Raw genomic sequence first — 22,090 nt, 5'->3', positions numbered from 1 at the left:
TCTGCATCCATCAGTAGGATGTGCATAAAATTACAAAGTATGAAACAATTAGGACAAAGGTGGTGTCAGGAAGGTATATTACTGGGAGCATGGCATGGCTGTTTTTGGAAAAAGGGGCATAATGAAGAAATATATTGACCAGCTGTTACCAGACAAAAAAGTTTAGGAAGAGAAAAGTGTGCTGAAATTAAAGCTGATGTCCAGGCAGTTACTGGGGAGGAAAATGATTATGCTTTTTATTGGCCTGAAGGGGTTGTAAATGAAAATGTTACAGTAGGATGTGAATCTTTTAATACAGATGAAGGGCTGAGAATGAACAAATGCCAATTTCCTTCCTAACAAGCTACCTTCAGCCATAGGGCAAATACAGAATAAAACTTAGGTTTAAACATGTCATGGGAACCATGTTAGGTATATATTACATGTGGCTCTCTTATTTGTGAATCCATTACAATGAACAGTGATTAATAAATATATATGCTATATAGGTATGTATATATAAAAAACCATCCTGGTTTATGAAGACTTTGAATTAGGTGCTTAAACAAAGCCTGTATTTAAGTCCCATTGAATTTAGAGCTGTGCTTGAATCCTTTCTTAATCTGGGACCTTAGGCAGTTACTTTCCTTTTCTGGGCATCATGAAATTTCTTGAAACTCACATTTTGCAAGACAGAGTCAATGTGATATGCTACAGAAAAGTATTTTCTCATGAAGGCTTTGTTATTGCTCCCATTTTCTTTCATCTCAAGTAAAAATAACTTGTGCTGAAAATGCTGTCTGTGTATACTGGCAATTAAAAACAAATCAGGAAATCTCTCTGCTGCATTAGATCACACATGCCTAGTTATGATTTAACATGCTGGGGAATGAAACCTAATTCCACCCTGAAGTATCAAACACTGCTTTTGTAAACACTAGGTTTCTCATTCAGAATAACTTTTTTTCCCCCATGCTCATACCATTAATGTATGCATCCCAAAATTCCTGTGGAGATGAAATTATTGGGTTGCCTACCAGTAAATACATGTGGTTCCTGTTTAAAACAATGTTCCAGGTAACTGAAAATGAGAAATCTTGGAGAGCAGCCAGGTTTTCTTTTTCAAATGTGAGCAAGCTATCTTGCAATTGGCTATGCTTCTTCAGTGGAAAGGCAGCAAGAGGAGACATTAAAAATAGAGAGGAAGCAAGAGAGAGAAAGAGCATGTGGAAACCTAACACAACACACTAGGTGCAAGTTCTGCACCAATTTTTTCACCAATCATTCAATTTCATAATTTTTATTAGTTCTTTAGATACAATCTCCAGTTGATTTGGTCTTTGTTTTTACTGAAGCAACCCTACTGAAATAACTACTGCTGGAAATAAACCTTGGTTTATCAAGATATTCAATAAACAAAAAATAGCTGATGTCATAGTACCTCAAAGTGGAGGAGATGTGCCAGAGATTCTGATGTAGCACATTCAGCCAAGCTTCTTGGTTGGTCTCATCAAAACAAGTTAATTCTCTTGTTTTTCACAGATCCGTTCGAACTGCTGTCTTTCTCTCTAAGCAGTAGGACACTGTACTGAGTTTATGTAAAATATTTTCTATGAATAAGCACGGAGTCACGAGGCTGAGATCCAAAGCACATGTAGGCAGTTAGTGAAATCTTTTATGGAGAATTAATATTGAAAAGTATGATGATGATTATTATTAATATTGGCTTCTGAGGGAATACTGAAACAGGCCTAAATGTAGATAGCGAATTCTTATGACTGCAATACAATATGGCAGTAGAAAAACGACATGGTAATTTGATGCTGCACACAGAGAAGCTGTATCAGAGGGGAAAGAGAGAGCTGCAGGAAAGTGCCAGTGTAAACACTACCTGGAATTCCCTTTTTAGATTGCTGGCCAGGATGCATTGCCGGGTAAGTGACACCCAAAGCGCAGCAAAATACCAGGGAAATGTTCAAGGTAAGACTACAGTCTTGAGAACGTGTGTTTTTTGCTGAGAATGGGTGAAGAGAAATGTATTTTAAGTGTTTAAATTCCAAAGAAATGCAAGGATAACAATTAGAGAACTTTTGGAACTTCTTAATATGAGAATAAGAGCCTGGTATCAGGGGCACTTGGTATGCTTGTTGACCTTGCATACATTTTTCTCAGCCTCTATCATTTATACTGGCTGCTAGATGTGATCTCATTGCAGTGAACTATCTCAGGACACTTGTCATCTCTGACACTTGCAATTAGCCTCATCAAAATGTTAGAACTGTAGGCTGTTGAGGATATGGCTGCAGGCAGAGGGGAGTCGTAACAGGCACCATTGGAGCCTGTGTCAGTCAGGAGAGCTGGCAAGGCAGCTTGTAAGCTGGTGCACCAGAGAAGACCCTTGTTCTTTGGGCGTCTCATTCAAGACAGACAGGGCCAACTTGCTGCTCATGCAGAGTAGTAAATAGCCAGCAGTAGCAGAAGCAACAGCTTTGCCTATGCCAAAGGGCACAAGGACTGTGTGTAAGAGGAGAGCTTGCTGCATAAACAAGTTCCTGCTTCCTTCCCCTCCTCCTCTTCCTCCTCCTCCTTCTCTGTTCTGTGGCTGAGAAAGGGGTGAGAGTTTGCCAAAAGACAAGCAGCAATAAATTCCTGTTTTACAGACACCTCAAAAAAGGTACACTGCTCCTTCTCAGTTTGACCTTCACACCCCAGGGTCTCTCCAAAATCTTCCAGCCCCACCATCTGCCCCAGTGCCCATTAGCTGACTTTTAAGTCCTTTCACTCCACTGGTCTGCTGAGCCACCTTAGTCTTTTCCCACCACCAGCTTCCTTACAGTACAATCCCTGGGACAAGTCAGTTCTCCCTGTATAGTAAGTTGCTTTGAGGGATTTAGTTTTACCACCCAAAAGACAGATGATTAGTCACATGAGGCTGATTTTTTACTGCCCCAAAGGGACATCCTAACTTAGGATAGACAAGTTGATATAGTAACTTTTACAGGATGAATGTCAGCCCCAGACTCAGGCTGCATCAGCCAGCAGAACATCTCAGGGTGAGCAAGTCTGTAGAACAAAGCAGTTGGCAGTTCCTCATGTATATGCCTCCTGCATTTTGGGAGTTTGTACTCAGCTAGATTTCTTCTGATACAGTCTGGAGCTTAAGTACATGGTAGCATTTGAAATATCACAGGTTTGCTTTATGCCTGCATCTTCTGATTTAGCTCTGTCTGGAAGGAAACCTGTGCATTCTGTGGCAGCTCCACATTGTAACCCAAACCACAGAAAGTGGGGAAGATTTGAATTAAAACTCTGCTGTAGATGCACTCTCCAATGATTTCCAAGTATTCTTAAGAGCCACTTGTAGGAGATTTGGTTTTCAAAAGTCTTTGCAAAGAACAAATTAATTGTATCCATCAGTTTGCTCTTATCTATCATTGTATTAATTCTTTCTAAGGATTTTAATAGGGTAGACATATTTACTATTACAGAAGCTGAATTGTTCAGTTCTTACCATTTTTTATTAATCTGTGGTGCTTTTCAACTCTCTATTCAATTATGTTCTCATCTGTTGTTCTTTGCACTGAAATAAGACCATAAACAGGGCCCACAAACATACTTACAATATTGACTATGTAAAGCATCTCATCTCAATCTATCAAGTGAATGGAGGTTTTTTTATGAGAGGAATTTTGAAAGATCTCTGGAAGATTTTCTGCCTTTCAAACGTTTTTACCAGTTGGAACAGTGAACATGTCGCTGAATAGATGGTGAGTAAAATCTTCCCATTCAATGAGACTAGGAGATCAGATACTAGATCAGACACCATGTCTGGGAGATTATCTTAGAGGCCTTTCTCGGTCTAAGTGCAATTGTCATGGCTCAGTGGGACAACAGGGAGCATAAACAGAGGAAAACAGAGGATTTCCTGTGAATATGTAAGAGGTAGTGGTGGGCATTGATAGAGTCAATAGAAGAATGAGCCAGGGTCTGCTGCTGAGAAATGTAATGTTTGCATGTCTCTTGTATGGGCTGAAACTAAGGAGGGAGAAGGGTCCTAGGAACTGTACTGTGAGAAAAGAAAAACTAAAACTCTGAAGAAAGGACTTCTCTTGAATCTTAGGTTCACACATTCTGATCAGCTTTGCAGCTTGTTACTTTTCACCCTTTCTTTGACTCCTAGCGATCATTTTCAGGTAAACAATGCTGCTTCTCAGAAAGTTGAGAGTTCCCAGGATATCCCTTTTCAGCAGCCAGAAGCTGGCAGTGCAGGGCCCTTCTGTGTGTGCATGAAGACTGCAGGTCTGTGAACTCGTGCCGGGGCAGGGAGTCGCCTGTCTGCCCTACTGCAGTGGGGTACCCTGACTGTAGAATGGCTCCAGGGCATCTGGAGAAATGGTAATTTCAATATAAAGGAAGTTATAATTGTGAATATGAGAATAATAGCAGGAAAAAAAATCTTGTCCTTTCCATGTGGAGATGCCATGCAATACAACAAAGGAACACTGGCACTGAGTTAAATCTGAACTACTGAACTCTAAGTAGATGTGCAAGGAAAGATAGCACACAATAGGCCAGAGAAAGAAACACAGTTAATTCAATAGCACCATCTTTCACATGCATTTGTCATGGGGATAGCTAATGAATTTTGATTTTTTTAGGTCTGATGCAGCCCAATTTTGAAAGAAATCAGGATGAGTCATACTTTCTCTCTATCAGCAGAAATGTTCATCTGGTAGGATAGGATCTCTATTTGTCATCTGCAATGCATGATGGAATCCTTTTGAGTCATGTTTTGAAAAATAATAATGAAAGCAAGAAGACAACTGGAAAAATTGCAAAGAGAAAGTGCCAAAACAAAGGAAGTAACTTTCTTTAGAAAAATTCTGAAGCAAGGCTTCAAGTGCAATTTAGGACATCACATAGAGGAAATAAGATACAGGACAGAAGATAAGCTTTCTTCTGGAGCTTGAAATTAAATTGTGAATCAGCAAGGTACAGAAATATAATGCAAATATTTCAGACAAGAGGTGCTGCAACTAAGTCCCTGTGAATATTATATAGCTAATTACTTTTATGTTTTCTGGATAAACCTAATTTTAGGTCTTTTTTAATAGATTCACAAATAATCTTCTGGTAACAGTATTAGTGGTTTAAAGCATCTTCTGTTATTAAAGTTGGAATCAATTGCTGCTTACCAAGCAAGTTTTGATTTCTGAAAGGCATATCTTACTTTTTTATAAAATTCTGTCTTAATTAGGATTTTTCCCAGACAAAAATGTCAGACAAGGAAAGGTAAAATATAGATACTTTTTTTTTTTTTTTTGAAGCATAAGCCTTTGATTTTTATGAAAGGTACTGGTCTGGGAAGATGCAGAATATCTCAGATCAGAGAAGAGGCTGGAACTAAGATGAAACTGGGGATTGATTGAAGGGCATTGATAAAACGTAACCACTTCCATGGCACAGAGTTCAAATTACTATATATTACTGGTTGTTTGAAACAAGAAATATACACAAACTAAGAAAGGGATAGAGAATGCAAACACAATAAGTTTTGCCAAAAACAAAGTGAGCTCTCACTGAGTTAGTCTATTAATTTCTCAGCCTATGAAAAATATATCAGGCTTCATTCCAAAATACTCCATTGTCATTCTGAGAAAAACAACTCCAAACAACCTTGGAATGTCTAAAACAGTTTGAAATGAATCAGTTAGCATTCACATTTTGGAACAGTTCACAAAAATGTTGACAAGCACTATATTCTTCTAACAAGTTTCAGATTTGACGGATTTGGGTCTTTACACAGAGTTTTGGGGTTATAGATTGAAGCCTGTTTCTCTTTTTGCAGCTATCCAAATTGGCTGTTGCCATTGTCCCTGCAACTCTCACATTTTACAGGGAGAAGGGTGCAAAATGCAAAACAATAAATTGAGGAAAAATCAGACTTCTGTAGACTGTAGAGGAGGCATCCATGACCTAAGCATCAGTCTGCTGCAATAATTCATGCATTATCAATGCTGAATAAAAAATAGTCAAAATAAGATCGATGCTGTTGAGAAAGTTTAAAAAGAGCTTTTAACAACTTGCTTTTTAGCCTGCAGCCAGCTGAGAGCCTGATGGCGTGGGGGGCAGCAACTCAGGGTGTGCGTATCCACCATTCTGGAGTGCTTTTTCAGCAGGTGCAGGGGGTGCATTGTGGATTGTAGGGTGCAGCACGGGTCCTCAGGAAGTGACAGCATCCCCATCTCCCTCTGGAAGTGTCTGCAAGTATTTGAGCTCCCTGGAGAGGAGAGCTTGCGATCCACACACCACTGTATGTGTGTGTGCATGAGTATGTACTTAGTTGTGTGTATGGGGTAACAGTCCTTCTTGGGATTACTTGTAGAAGGCAATTTAGAAACTTATGGATATTTACGAGCATTTCATGTTATATAATACTATGGTTTATCTGTTTTTTTATTGATATTGGTCATGATTGCCAGTTAATAATGTCATTAACAAAACACTTTGATCCTAGTTTGGTTAAGCTATGTGCAATTAGGAGGTTTTCCCTAGGACAGTAGAGGAGAGGAGAAATCTTTTCTATTTCAGGAACAGGAGAGAATGCAGGTTGCCAAAGAAGAGTGGATAAGCAGCCCTACATTAGCAATGCAAATGGAGTAGCAGAGGTGGATTTATGGGCTACAAAGAAGAAAAAAATCTAACCAATATAGATCATGTTTATGGTAGGAAAATGAAGTTGAAGAATGAGACCTGGAGGATTTTCTGACAAGCCCTGCAGAAACACTTTCTCACACATACTGGTGGGGGTCTGAGTAGCGGAAGTAAAGATGAAAACAGAAACTTTCCTGGACCAGGGGAACAGTCAGTATTAGCTGCATTTGAAGGCATTGGGGAGATACATCATGAAGAGCCTGACAAGTTTCATGGAACAAGTGAAGTTGCCAGATGAGGTGATGAAGAGTTAGAAAGAGCAAAGTCTGGAGTCAGTAAGGAAAACACTAAGGAGAGATGCCCTGGTAAATTATAAGAAGGAGCAGAGACAGAAGGGCTCATTTCAGGAGTGGAGGTGAATCTATTGTTGTTTTTCATGGCTTTGGAGAGAACAAATACTCCAGGTGTAGACCTGAGCAGTAAGAGCTAGGTTGCTCTAAGAAGAAGGAGCATGACTGCTCCATATCCTTTGACTATATCTGTACCACTGCTGCAGCACTTGTCTTATCTCTGCATGCAAATCTCTGGCAACAAGACTAGAAACTGAACCTTGAAAGACCTTGGTCATTTTCAGGAAAAATAGGGAATGCATTGCATCACTAAGATTATACCAATAAAAAAACCTACCACTTTTTACAGCCATACAATTTATGGGATTCTCTGTTTATATGGTGATATTGTTTATTATGTTTACATAGTAGCTACTTCCTCTTCAAAATCTCTCACTTTTAATAATCTCCACAGGTTTTAGGCTGCACTGAAATGTTACATTCTTGAATATTTTTTAACTTCATCCAACTCTACGAATGGCAGGTAAAGTCTTTTTCTTTAAGTTGTTGGTTTGCAATTAGAGGCTAATGATGGCATTTCTGACCAAAAATAAATTGAAAAATATTAGTTTTTCACTATAAAAATAATTGAAAACTATTTTAACTGTATTGATATGGAAGTATGAAATGGCTTACCGAGACTCTCAGTGCTGTTTCTTTTTTGATAGTACAAATACAATTTATAATTCTCAATAATTTTCAAATCATTCAATAACAATCAAAGCCCCTTTTCTTGCACTTTAACTTTGATAAAGTTTTGCAGTATGAAAACATAAGTGTGAATATTGAAATTATTTATATATATATTATATATAGCTTTAAGTCATGAGGAAATTTATGTAGAAAACCTTTGAAGGAAAATATAATATTGTGATATTTTTACACAAAGTGTAATTGTGAAAGTTATGGTTAGATAGGTAAAATAACAACCCTTATTAAATAAGTGGGCTCTTGCTTTCACATGTACCCAGAAATCTAATATCAAACTGGCAGTAACTTAAGTATTGTTGGAAGAAGTTGGTTCAGCATGACTTTTGGCACCTTTTGTTCCTTGTCTGATACTTTTCTGGAGTTGAACACTTTTTTCCTTTTCCAGTTTTATGAAAAGTTTGTTAGCTTTTATAGCTCTTCCTTTCCTATCATAAATTAAAAGGCTTAGGGAGGAGTTGCTCCCTTGAGTTACTTCTAAGTTCCGAAATTTTGGCACAAGCAACTTTTAATGTTCAGTAACTTTCTAAAGAATATGAGCTTTCTGAGAGACCTGCAACAGCTTCATCCTGTAACTTTGGGATTGCATTTACTGCTCCAAAGAGGAGTGGCCTTCCATTTGGCACAGAGGCAGTGTGGTCTGATCAGTGTTGTCAAGTGTGTGCTGCTCACAAGTTATTGGAATGAGGAGGTAGCCAAGAAAAGTTGCTATGGTAAAGGATTGTTTTGATTTAAAAAAAATAGGGAGGAGGGCAGCACAGACCTACCGCCAAGAATGACTCTGTTGTGATGGTGTATTATGAATCAAAATAACGTAAATACTGTGTTAGTAAAATGATGGTTCTGAAGGCAGTGGTGATGTAGGGCTGAAAACAGATTATGGTAAAAAAGAAGTGAAAGGAATTGCCTTGGGAATTAATAAAGACAGGATGGAAGATTTAATTTTTAGATCAGACCTATAATTAATTTTCAATTGGTAGTGACTAAGCTGTATCGTATGAATGGTAGTGCTTGAAAAGGGAGACGAAACTTTGGGGGAAAACCTAATGAAACTGTGATTAATTATTACATAGGTTTTGAGCCCCCCAAAGTATTTTCTATGGCAATTTCAAGGCCTTATCCTGTGCATTATTTATATTATTTTTCAGGTAAACCAGATTGGCTTCATCCTAACATTGCAGATTTCTCACATTGTTAATGAAGCCATTGTCTTTAGGGTGGCTGGTCTCCTCCTCTCCAGTCAAATTCATATAACAGTGGTCAAATATGCAAACCGACCTGTCATCCCCTTTAATTCAGCGATGCTTTTCAACCTTACTGGATTGGAGAATGCTCCTTATTTTGAAAATCTTTCCTCATGGGGTGGGGAACCAAGTTTGATAGAGTTCCTGCTTGCTTGGAGATGTGTGCAAACCAGCATTCATCCAATTTGCTGTCAGCAGCTTTTAGTCATGCACATCCTTATCAGATGCTGTGCTTCCAGACAACAAAATACTTTGGTGCTTTGCTATATTTTTTTTTTTTTCCCCTTTTTTTTTAACCAAACTGTGGCAGCCCTCAACAGAGAGACAGAGAAAGTGGGAGGAGGAGGTTCTTTCTTTGGCTGGCATGGTGCAGGTAGTGCAGTGGGGATCACTGCCCAGGTGGCACTACAAGGGATGGGTCTTGTGAGACATTTTGTCACAAAATGGAGTGTGGGAATGAGAAGGGAAGCACCCAAGCCAGTGGAGGTTGGACACTGGGATACCCAGGACTTATGAAGACAGCTCTAAAATGGGCCAGAACTTGTGATGGATCTTCTACCTGTCAGCTGCAGGAGACAGGGGAATTGGAACAAGAATTTGGGCAGTGAACACAAGAGAAGAACTTTAACTTCCAGGAGTGTAAGTCTGTTGTGATCACTGCTGTAGGGCAGCTTAGGTTAATATCTACACAGCTGAACAAACCATAAATAAATTACCTGTAATACCCTGTCCTTACACAATGCTCTCCACCCATAGATTTCAAAGTTCTTTCCAAAGAAGCCTGACATTATTATTCATACTCTTCTGATGGGGAAGCTGTGGTAGAAGACAAGGGAATGACTTCTCCATGGTTACCCAGATAAGCAGTGATACACCTGAGACAAGGAAACAGTTCTCCCAAATGCCAGTCTGCAATTATGCACATGGGAAACCTGGCTTTCCATATGTGCTGGTGTCCTGTTCTCTGTAAAGGACTTTCCTGGTACTAAGAATGTGTTCCTTAATATTTCAAGGTAAATAATAAAAAATCCTGCTAATCTAATAACTAGCATAGGCAGATTTCATGCTTCAGCATAGAATTAAACTAACCATCTTCACAGTTTTTAAGAACTTGACCAATAAAGAGGAATCTATTTTGCCTTTTCATTCTGTGTATCCATGTAACTCTAACAACATCTGTAGGAGATCATCAATAGCCTGTGATCTGTCCCTTCACCTTTGCAGATAATTTATTGTTTTGTTTTTTGCCTAAATTGTTTGATGAGTGATACAGGATTGTCGTCTTCCGTAAATTATTAATGGTGATGTTGCAGGCTCAAAAGCTCAAACCCATCCTCTTTCAATGGAACAGCAAAATTTGTGGCTAGCAAGTATGTTTCAGCCTTTATTTTTCCAGTGGGCTAAAACCACATCCACAAAGGCGACTCCTTCTGAAAGTGAAGTGATTCAAAATGCCTCTGGCTATATTGCCAGGCCATAGAGAATAGTATAAGTATAGGGCCATACACCAAGGCAACCAAAGAAGAAAAAGCTATGGAAAATTTGCAATGAAACATTCCTGGAGTCATCCTTCTAGCAGAAATTATGTGCAACAAAAGGAAAATTGATGTTAATAATTAGTTTAGCTCTAGAAAGGAGTTACTATGTTTTCCTTGATTGAAATGATAGCTAAATGATGTCTGTCCAAGATTTTGTGTGCCCAGTGGGGAAGATGTAGCCTTGATCTGCCTAGAACCTCTAGTAAATCCATGACTACCTTAACACATCATTAACAGAACAGTTTAATACATATAGTATTAAAATGATCAGATCCTTTGAAAGTCAGCCAAACAACACAAAAACTCATTTCCAGAACTGATTTCTACCTCTTTATAGTTACCCTTCTAGTTCTCTCCAAAAACTGTGTGGTAAGAGAAAGTCCTGAATTCTTACCTTTTTGCCTGAAATCAGGAGCAAATCCCCAAGCTACTCTGCATGTACTCTGCATTTTAAGCTGATATAGTCTTTTTTTTTTCTAGCCTAGGTATTGTTTCATCATGTTTATGCACTTTGCCACACGTGCAGTCCAAAGGGTGGAGAAAAATCTTCTTGCACTCTTGGGCTGTGCCTCCACTGTTCTGTTTGGAGCTTTCCATAGGCTCAGCACTGATCAGCTGTTGAAGGTAGTACAGGGCTAAAAACTGGAGGAGGCTTGAAGGAAATATTCACCAAGAGCCCTCAGAAACATGAGCAGGCAGGCCATGGCCTACATTCCTGGGGCAGGGGAGAGGCACAGATGCTGTCAGTGATGAGTTTGGGGAGCAGCCCTACATTTAGGTGTGCCAGTGGGGTGGGTGGATTATTGCTGCCCCAAGAGTGCTGACGGCCAGTGCGGGGCCAGGGCTGGGGCTTCTGGAGTCTTTTCTTCAGCATCCCTGATTCCTCCAGTCTCTTACACAGGGCCTGTCAGTGGCTGTGCCAACATGCTCGAAGCCAGGCAGGGATGGGGCTGAATGCAGCTGGTGGCAGCAGCTTGAATGGGAATAAATGATACCTGTGTGAGATGCCTATGATTTGCTGTCAGATTACTGGTTCTGTTTTCCTTGTCTCTCTTCATTTTGCAAAATAGTAGGTGAAGACCTGAACTGAAAAACTATTAAGAATCGAGTTCTTTATGCTTTTTGGCCACACATTTAGAGAGAGAGAGAGAAAACTATTACTGAGGAATTTCATCTGAAACCTGGAAAACTGCTTGCCAAAACACAAATGAAATGAACACTCTATGCCACAGTCTTTAGGAAACACTGCATTTAGTTTTGTTTTAGAAGCAGCTGGTTATTGCTGGATGGTGACAAGTCAGAGGATGGCAGTGGAGGGGTCACCCTTCCACCGAGACCATTTACCAAGTTCTGATCTAAAGGCAATCTTTAAAAATAAATGAAATGGGGATACAGTCTCTATGAATTCAGAGATGACCTAGCACACAGTTTACAGCTGCTTAAAAGAGGAGAATTCAGTGTGTGTGTGGGATGCTGGAGAGCTGCCCTGTGTTTGGATATGCAAAATAAAGATCTGTTTTGTAAAGGAGCTGAGCACCTGGAACTTTCTGCTGGCATTAGTCTACTAGTCAGATAAAACAGATAAAACCTAATTTAATCAATCTATTAAATAATTATTTTTCAATGAAATAGAGACAAAAAAAAAAATCTTAGTAACAAAGCTCTCCAGTCAATACCTTTGCATAAGTAGTGTGTGGGTACAGAATGCTAAATAGGGGCTACACTGATATTTGTGTATATACAGAATATACACACACACGTATGCTTTCTTCCACCCATATCTATACTAGAAAAGACAGGATAGCTGATGAATGAGCCAAGAAAAACATTTATTTTGGATGATACCTTTTTAGAACTGACTTTGCTGCAGAATTCAAAAAATGTGTTTGAAATTAGAGAGGACTGTTTATAGAGGATATAAAAAAGTAGATGGAAGAAGAAATCACTTAGAGAAATGCTAATCTCCTCCTCCACAAACTGCCCTTTGCTATGACCCTGACCTTTACTTCTGTCGGTTGAAAAGATCCTTAAATATTTGTTGTGATATTTTGGGAATAGACAGGTACAGATAGAGCTATATGCCGGCTGCTCTGACTCATTCCTTCCCTACGGATGAAGGTGTAAGGAAAAATCTATCGAAACATGCATACAGACACATTATTTTTCATGCACTAAGAGATTCATGTTTAAATTAAAAGTGTCCCTCGAGGTTATTAATTTTTATTAGTGCACACTGAGCTCTGAAACACGAAATAAATAAGTAGTGATTTCTGTAATCATCATACTTGCATATTTTCTTGCTGCATAATTACTTAACTTCGATACTGTCTGTGCTCACATGGACACGCTCTTTGCTGGGCGCGTTTGTTCTGTCGCAATCCACAGTCATCCGTGCTGTAGATGTCCTTCCTGTTTGTCTACACGAAATGTGGAATGTTTCACACATGAGACTGTGAGACATGCAACTGCGAAAACAGTTTCTACTTTTATTAATGCTAACTGTTACCATGCCTGCCCCTGCCAAGTGCTGTGCAGCAATTACAGCGAGCTACTTAATATAGTGGCCAGTGGGAGAGAAGACTCTTTCTCCCGTAGGGGCATAGTCAAATGCAGCAGCTGCTTTAGGGATAAAAACATGTACACAGCTGGCTTCTGGGCAGTTGCTTTTGTTCACTAAAGCACTCGCTGTAACTATACATAAGCAAAGCATGAATTTCACATTCTTGGCATTATAGTTGAAGATCTCTTGTTGATTTTTTGGAGAGTGAGTTTCTGTCATGCACTCCAAGTTTATATTTTGTGAACATCAAACAAAGTATGTGTTGATTGTGTTCCTTAAACTCACAGTTTCTGAAAGACTTTGGAATCTGTCCCTCTTTCCTTTGTGATAATCTCAGGATGTAACCAAAATTCTTTTGAAAAAGAAGGTAACTTGGAAAGGGTATATTGACCTAGTCCAGTGCATACTGGCTGCTACCCCTTTGAGAATAAGGCTCCTTTCAGATGTGTTGCTGTTTGTGCACCTGAAACTGCTGCTTATCTGCACAAAAGTAAGCCACTCTGTTTAAACAAATGACGGAAAACATAAAATCAATTGGATATCCTGTACAGAACACTGGGGGATTTTTTTAGTGTTATCAAGTTTATATCAGTAATTTGAAGTTACTGGTGAACCAATAGCACTTATTTTAGAAAGAATGAACCCTGCTCCATTCTGCGATAATTTTTGATATGATTATTTGGTTTACTGTACAGCCACATTATGCTTTAATTGTTTCTTTCCTTGAGTTCAGGGTTAGGTTGCAGTATTTCTTACCCTCTTTGCATGACCAGAAATGACCCATCACACGTGTGACATGTGTGACAAAACAACCAAAAGCCAAATTGATACTCGCAATTTTTTAAACCCTTAAGAAGTGATTGTAACCTCCTCCTAATTTGTTGTGTTTCTGCAGTTAAAAAATCTTACTTTTTATAGCTAAAAGATAGGTTTTGTAAGCTAATTTAAAGCTGAAATGTGACTTGTCTTCTATGTTCCACACAGAGGAATGTGCTACCTCTTAAAAATTAATTTATCTTGCTTCTTGGAATTGCTTTGCAGCTATGCTGCAGAGATAACATACCAGTGTCAAACATGCCTTCTATTTTCAAAAGAAAACAAGCAAACAGCTGGGAGTGATTCCCCAAGCCGTCATTCATCGTGCAATGTTCAGAAAGTCACAAGTGGAGATGCCAATATATCTCTCACATCCAGGGCTGCCCTACATATGTAGGACAATTGACTTCCTTACAATAGCAATTGGAAAACTGGAGCTTCTGCAGTTGTGTGCTTATTTGTAATCAGTTAGTGTAAACTCAGAATCTCGGAGCAAGCTGACAGCACACGAATACAGCAAAAATGTGGATTTATCATGCACATTATCAGTTTTCTTCTTTTTTACACAGAAAATCCCTCCCTTTTCCTCCACCTCTATATTCTCCTCAAGCCAAGCTGACTAGAAACACCCTGTACTAACATCTTAGAACACACACACTCTCTCAAGTGATAAGATCTTGGTCAGAGAGATTGACTAATTAATCTGTATTAATTAGTGCTCTTGAGGTCTCATATTTGAAGGACAAATGTTGGTATTTCAAACATTTTTTTTAGTAGATTCTGGTGTTTTATAAATGAAACTGACAATTTAGAAATCTGAGGTTCAGTAACATAAAATAGAACACACTGAAAAATCCACATGCTGTGATTTTACCAGGAGTGAAAACTTACTTTTACTCTAGAGAGTACAGAGACTTCTTACAGTTCAAATAATACAAAAAAGAAGAATGCTTTACTGGAATTTTTAGGTCATGTTTCAATACATGCTGAAATATTCTCTTTTATTCCAGAGTTGTTACAGATTGAATTATTTTCATATTTCTTCCAGCAAATTCTTTAATGAAATTTTGAACTCTCATTAGAGCAATGATTTATTTTCTCCTTTCAGTTGTGTAAAGCTGCTGGAGCTGTGTGGCTATATTGGGAGCTAACTGGGTGGCAGATGTACAGAGGTATAATTAATACAAACCAAATGCACATCCACTGTAAGAATTATATTTGCACTTAATCTAATATATATTCATAGCACGAGGATAACTTCTTACTCTTTCACCTTTAGAGTTTAAAGTAATAAAATTCACTATGCAGAAAAAAGACAACAATGAATATAGAACTTATTAACATAAATGAAGGAGAATCTGCTTTCTTTTTTGTACATAAAATGTTGGGATTTTTTTTTCCAAAAAAAAAGAAGGTGGCCGGTATTACAAGTGCTGTTATGTGTGGCTGTAGCAGCTTTCCAAGTGAGTCATCAGCTGTGTTTGGATCCAGACTTTCAATTTCACTGCACAGACACCACTGACTTAAAGGAAAGGGTTTCCTACATTAGCTGACAGAAACTGTAGGTTTTTATAGTCTAAGGATCATCTGCTTGAGAAAAAGAACTAACAGTGAGTTACAACTTCAGGCATTGCTTCATGGCTACCTTTGACAGAGCCTGTCCTGAGGTGCTGTGGCCGCTTGGTTCTCATTCTGCAAAAGAGGCAGCCTCTGGCTCCCCATTTACTCCTTGATAATAAATGCTGCGAAGTGCATGGCATCACCACAGGGAGCTGAAACACCTCACATAATTCAGGATCCCCTGTGTGTCAGGTCCCGTATCAAGTGCTATCTGGACCTGAAATACAGAATAAAAGGATCTTTCCCCTATCCATCCTATCCATAGAATTATGTATCTGGATGTCATTAGATGCCTATCTGCATTTTCCAACACTTTTAGTTTAAGGAAGTCTGTATTTCATCATCTTTTTAGCCTGTGAAGAGAATGTAGGATAAAGATAAACCAAGTCTAACCATTACAGAAGGAATTTAGTACTTCTGTACAGATCCTGAAATAGAGGAGAACTTAGTTACAGTTTCTTTTGACAGGTATTGTAAAGGATGATCCTGATTTAGTTAAAAATAATATCAAACCTGTTTTGAAAAAGAAGCCTATGCGGGTTTTGGCAAGCCTTATTTTTTTTTTATTTATACTGATTTTTGTGTAAGTGATTTCCTGTATGAAAAATCAAAATGGAACAAAAGATTGACATAAGTGAAGATGTCAGTCTTTTAATATAAAGATGTCAGATGGTAAAAAAACCCAAGCCACTTTCTGAACAATTTTATTGAGCTTGGAATTATTCTGTTCATCTCAGTGGAGTTTCAGTAATTTCATGTTAATTTTGTTCATTTTTTTCCCTGTAAGAAAGGGGAGGATTGAAGATCTGCACAATTCGTTGTGATTGATGTCTCATTTTGGCTGTCAGTCAGCTGTGGGCTTTGCTCCCGGTGGAGGTCAGCTGTGAGAAGGCAGAATGCCCACGGGTACACCCTCATCCTGGGCAGAGCTCAGCCATCATTTCCAAGCCCGGGGGCTCTCGGGTGTCTCCTGAGATAACTGTAATGAAATCTGGTCCCACATATTCAGTAGATGGATTCAAAATGAACCCTAGCAGCTAGTTAGAATTTTTTTGTTCATTGGTCCTAGCTATATTCCTTGCTGAAAGGCAGTGTCAGTACGTGTTCTTCTGCAATGTACTATGCAGACATAAAATACACAGTTAAATAGTCAAAAGTCAGGGTGTGCAAGCAGAGTGATACCTTCACTCAAATACCATTACCCCAGAGTTTCAGCCATTTCTTCATGATTCTTAATCATACTTGGCTCAGATGAATTAGAGCTCTAAAGGCACATTTCCCTTTGCATGGAAGTCTCACTGAGCTTTCTGTGAAACAGGCTTATTATTCTCATTTAATTTATGCCTGTTTCCTTTGGGGACACATATCAGTGTCTGGGAGGGGAGAGTCCATCTGTGCCTATAGGGATCAATCGCATGGGTGCAATTAATCTATAACAGTTCATAGCCTCAGATCAGTTTTGTATGAGAGTGTTTTTTCACAGCTGCCTCTGACTTGCTTGTATTAATTCAGAGTCACACAAGTTATTAAAAATTTCCTTGCAAAGTGTGAGTTTTAGCTGCTGGACAGAAATAAGTGTTCACATGTCCATTTCTGGCATATTCCTTCTAAGAGCTTTGCATGGTGATAGGAATGCTTTTTCTCAACTGCAAATGCAATCCACTTTCTAAGTACATGGCTTTATAATCCTGGGCTAGGAAGAAATTCATTGGAAAGCTAGAATTATTTTCAATTCTTATTACCATTTTACATATTGTAGCTATGTTGATTTTTCTTTTCTTTTGAGAGGCTGAAAAAATAGCAAAAGCCCCCACTCTTCTCTTCTTAATAGTGTTTGAATGGATAGATACTTCAGACTTCAACTGTGCTATTATTGTCATGTATCACAGACTATTTTTATTCCAAGTAAAACATTACTTACGCAAGCAGAATTTTCCCACGTTATCACAGCTTTAGAGGGTGATTTGATGAATTTAAAGGGACCATTTTAGGCTACTAGAATAGATGAATGTGTGGTCTGACACAGTTTGGTCATTTTGATGTCCATGTATAAACAAGTAAAATGACTAGGGGAACAAGTTCACCCTTAACCTTAAGATACAGACTGTTTTCATCCTCCACACCAGAAAGTGTCAGATCTATGGTATCAAACCACACTGGTTTGTTTGCTGCATGTCCTACATACTCTGTACTGAGGAAATGACCGTGTATACTAGTCCTGTACATACTCTGTACAGTGCCCATTTACACCAGGTGCTGCAATCTTGCATCTTTGCTCCCTTGCATTGCAATAGAGGTATTCCATGCAAGCTTGTTTTCAGAAAAAGTTAAGCCCTATGTCATACATTTATAAGACTTTTCCACATGGTTATAAATGAAAGTGCTGTTCTGCTTCCTTGTCACAGAATTTAATTAACTTACACATCTGTGTCCATAGAGCCAGTTTGGCCACTCAGTTGGTTAGTCACTAGTTCAAAACCCATGCAGAGACTTGCAACCCAGTGTAGTCTTGCCATAAGCCAGTATCTCCAGCATGCAGAGTCCAAGCTGTTTGAAGAAAAATGCTCTTTTTTTTTTTTCTAACAAAATGTTACTGAGGTGAAAACTCAAAGTTATACACACCATGCAGCAATTTTATTGTAAAAAAGTTCTTAGATGAGCATCCTGTGGTCTGATGTGCCTACAAAGGGGTAGGTTAATGGAAAATATGTTAGCAATGCAAGCAAAATACTTGCAAACAAAATTAACCCTCAATGTGAAACATTGGGAAAATAAAAAGCCAGAACATGTTTAAAAAATTGAAGGTCTCTCCTGGTGCTTTTTCCAAACAGTGAAATAAAATGATTAAGAGAAACACAGGAAAGGGATTTTATTGTTATTATTACTTCTCTTTATTAATAGACTTCGGTAAACTGATAAAAAAAGAAGAGCTGGATGTGTGAAAAACATCCAGCTGTAGCCTTGAGTTATGTGAGAGCTGCAGGAAGGCAGGCCAGGTGTGGGGATGTTAGTGAGGATGAGAAATAAGAGGGAGCAGGGCTGCTCTTGCTCCTTTAGAACCCCGGTCAAGGGCTGCATGTCCATGTGAGGGCATCTCCTCTGCTGCTGCTCACCAAGGATTTGGAAATCATGGGGTTGAATGGTTGAGGGAGAACCTTGATCTCTTTCTTAGCAGAGGTAACTTTTCTGTGGCCTTTTTGTTTAATGAATCAGTTATTTGAATTACTCAACCATGGTCTGAAGTATCACTACAATGGCAAAAATTACTTTGATTGACTTTGCTTTTGGTTCTCACTTGAACTGCTCTCTTTTATTTCTCTAGAAGGCTGTTTTGGGTTCATCATGCAAACGGATGGAGGATGCAACAAAAGGCTGAGAAGCATCAGTGAAAATAAATGGCGGGAAGAAAAATTTTCAGTGTATTTTGCCCCTGCCCAGCACTTCTGGGAGGTGAGGTCTACCTCACTTCCAGCCTGGAGCGACTTCCTGTATTTTCTCTGACTTCCATCGGTGTAAAATTAGTTACTCCTGGCTGCTTATATCTCTGTGCATTTGGTGAAAGACACATCAGGTTCTGAGTATTTTAAATTCAGAACACAATATTTTACATGTCTGCATGAGTGAGAGTTCTTAATTTATCCACATAATAGTTACATGCTTTGTCCATAAAAAGGTAGTTTAGAATTTTGTCATTTGACATTATTGCCATTGAGCTACACAATTCTTAAAATTTATTACTTCCACAATTCCATAAAATAGCAATTAGCTAAAAGGAAAAGGAAAATAGTTATTTCTGTTTAAGCATAAAGGGGAAGAAAATATACCTGAAAAAGTCTAGTATTTTATCTTCTGAGAAGTCTGAGGTTTACCAGGGGTGACCTGGTCTTAAGGTTTAAAATCTAAAATACTGGGAAAGAATAAAAATATTATTTTGACAAAATACTCTGCCTTTCCTATTTTCTCCCAGCTATGTATTTTTAACTTTTATTTTATTGAAATCTCAGTTATGAAACTTATTCTATCTAACAATAGGTTTATCAAGTAGGTCAGTCCTTTTTCACATTTTATTGCTTACTGCCATATTCTAGGAAATTGTGTAGATATTTTAGTGTGTTCAACTGGACATAAATTATCTTGGAGGACGTTCACGTTTGCTTTGGGGTGTGCACTGGAGCCAAAGCAGTATTGCTATGGAAAATCACTGAAACAGTGATGCCTCAAACTTGTAAGTCTCCATAGCAACTTAAAAAAATAATGACAGTTGTACCAAGAAATTTGCTAATAGAAGGCCTTAACACATTTGTCTAGACTCAGTCATACTTCATACTCATTATAACCTGTGGAAGGACTGTAAGAATATGAATTGTAGAGAAATAAATAGGGAATATCTGCTTTTCCTGGCATTTCACACTGGTTTCGTTTATCTGACCTTGTCTATGGTAAATATAACCAATACAGTGAAATTTAGAAATATTTAAATAACATAGATTAATTGCAACTTGTTTGATTCTGATACAGCATTTCATTTATTATGTGCTATATACACAGTGGAAATTTCTCAATAATTAGCATAAAGCTAGATGTTCTGAAAACAAATAAGAAGATTCCCATGCTGGTAATGTTAAAATTAATGGCTGTAACAGTCTTTGTGGAAAAGGTTGAATAAAACATGCAGCTGTATGAGACAGATTCCGTTTTAAAATGGCCTCGATCAAGTTCAAATTACAGGCCATGGATAAAAAAAGAGAAGGATTCTGTAGGATCAAAGCACAAGAGAATTTGCTAGCTTTGGCTTGCCAGAAATGCACAAACACACTAGAGAATAAGGAAATTGGCTCTGCAACCACTGAGCTACAATATGTGGCTAGAACAAATATTTTTATGGGTTGGCATCAGTTTGAAACGTGATATAAGTAGCTGATTTTAAGGCAGCCTTTGAATTTTTAAAATTTTATATATAACAATTTCCTATATGAACAAAAATTGTTTCTAATGGGGCCTAACTCTATTCAAGACCTTATGAAGTTAAGAGTTAATCAAAGAACTGAAAAAATGGATGAAACTGATTTTATCTTGATTACATTTTTATTGTGAGTTCTGCCAAGAATACATATTCTCAGGGGGTTGAAAAGGACAATTTAATAAAGCTGAAAATAATATTGAGACAATCAACTAGAGAAAATGTAAACAGAAACATGAGAAAGATAATTGTCCATTGTTGAATAACATTTTACTAGATGCCCAAATTGCACACTTCAGAATGATGTTGTTGCAGTGACTTGAGGAAAGAACAGTATGGGTCAAAGTAAAATGAAAAACTTCTCTAAATCATTATGAAATGTGAAAAAAGCTGGAGCAATCATAATAACAACTCTCTTGGATTTTAGGAAGTAGACAGTGGAAGCAAAATGTTAAAGACAAACATCTGTGGTTAGCAGATCCAAGAATGAAAAGGCAGAGAAAGGAGTTCCCAGTTGTACTGGGAATCCTGATAGTATTATTGCTCTGTGACTGTATGATGATAGCAGAACTGACAAGAGTTCATGAAAGGCAGAATCTCATTCACTTGGAGTCTGCATTTGGGGAAAGCCAGATGGTAGAATCAAATGAAATGATGATGCAGTCCTTTTAATTCTAACCAGTTATACAGCAGTTTGTTCAAGTTAGACATTTTAAAATCTGCATGTCTAGTTAACTTTCATCTGATAGTTTTAAAAGAACTAGCAAAAGACCCTCATAGACATTTTATTTTGGTGATCACAGTGTTGAAACATGAGAATTTTCAAATTTCGAGTTGGGAAAAATTTAATGTGTACCAATATTCAAAAATGATAATAGGACTAAGCCAGGAAATTAAGGGCCTATCAAGCTGAGATTGCTTTAACACAATTAATGTCCATCAACATTAGTTTCACAAAAATAATTTTTGTCAGACTAATTTGATCCCATCCTTTGATAAGATTACAAGTTCTTTTCAATCAGGATAGTATTGTTGACGTAATAAACTTTTTGAAAGGCTGTGCTCTCACTCATGCCAGAAGAAATTTTGTGAAGAAAATAAAGGAATAGAAAATCAACCTAATACCTATGAATTTTATTAAAAATATAATGTAAGTATATTTAGGTATATCTGCAAATAAGGAATGATCATGGTGAGGATTTGGTCCTCACAAGGTCCATCTCCCTCAGATATTATCTTTTATAATGGGACAAGAAAACATGACATTTTCACCATGAAGTTTTCTTGTACCACTAAAAGTAGTGGATTAAATGATAAATAAGGCTGGTGAATGACAGAGCAATCTGACTTTCTGTATGAAATGGAACAAGTCATTTTTTTGGAAGCCTGTGCAGTGAAGAACAGTGTGAGCCACACTTGTAGGATGGAAAAGACTCCATGCTGGGAAATAGGGACTGAAAGGGATTTGATTTTATGATGGATAATCAGATACACGTGGAGCTCCTGTGGTGCGCCACGGCCAAAGTGCTAAAATGATCATTGGACTATAACGAGGAGAATATGAATAAAAGCAGAGAGCTTGCATTATTCAGGCAAAGATTTACTGCGAGGGAAAAGGGGAA

At 38.1% G+C, this 22,090-nt stretch overlaps 1 long non-coding RNA gene across 1 annotated transcript; it reads left to right on the top strand.

The window, feature by feature from the left end:
• The first annotated feature begins 1,919 nt into the window (after positions 1 to 1,919).
• On the top strand, positions 1,920 to 19,369 carry LOC138107215 (uncharacterized). Its single transcript, XR_011149327.1, has 3 exons — positions 1,920 to 1,959; positions 7,438 to 7,506; positions 18,831 to 19,369. It is a non-coding gene; the product is annotated as an uncharacterized lncRNA (long non-coding RNA).
• Positions 19,370 to 22,090: the final 2,721 nt, after the last annotated feature.

Source organism: Aphelocoma coerulescens, chromosome 3 (assembly GCF_041296385.1).
Source record: "Aphelocoma coerulescens isolate FSJ_1873_10779 chromosome 3, UR_Acoe_1.0, whole genome shotgun sequence".
NCBI lineage: Eukaryota > Metazoa > Chordata > Aves > Passeriformes > Corvidae > Aphelocoma > Aphelocoma coerulescens.
This window is presented reverse-complemented; position numbering and strand designations above follow the sequence as displayed.